Source organism: Galeopterus variegatus, unplaced genomic scaffold (assembly GCF_000696425.1).
Source record: "Galeopterus variegatus unplaced genomic scaffold, G_variegatus-3.0.2 Scaffold2079, whole genome shotgun sequence".
Classification (NCBI taxonomy): Eukaryota; Metazoa; Chordata; class Mammalia; order Dermoptera; family Cynocephalidae; genus Galeopterus; species Galeopterus variegatus.
The window spans coordinates 200,292-200,845 of record NW_007728190.1 but is presented as its reverse complement, the minus strand read 5'-3'; positions in this window follow the sequence as shown (position 1 = coordinate 200,845).

Genomic DNA, 554 nt, shown 5'->3' with positions numbered 1-554 from the left:
AGGCTCAGTGAACATCACTGTTCTTGACACTGTGCTTGTCTCTTCCCATGATGCTCTAAGACTGAAGTCACAGAGGAGAGCGGGCAAGTCCCAGATGAGGGTGTTTCTCTCCATTTGTATGAGTGGGGAGCAAAACCCTGTTAGAGGAAGGGAGAATGGGGAAAGGATTTACCACGCAGTGGTCTGTGCATATCGGGTATTTATTCAACCAATATGGAGAGGACGCCTACTCTGAACACAGCCCTGGGCTGCATGCTGGGATCCAAGGGTGAGTTGGGCCCGTGCTTGCCTCCTTGAGTGAGAATCTGTTGCTCTTGTTCACTGCAGTGTCCCCAGCACCGTACACAGTGCCCGGCACCAGTAGGTCCTCAAGAAATACATGCTGAAAAATTTTTTGTTGTGTTTTGTTTGGTTTGTTTGTTTGTTTGTTTGGCAGCTGGACAGTAAGGGAATCCAAACCTTTGACTTGGTGTTATAAGGCTGAAAAAAAAAATTTTTTTGTCACAGATTTTTAGTGGGCAAATGAACAAGCAGTAAAAATATAGTCTATTCAA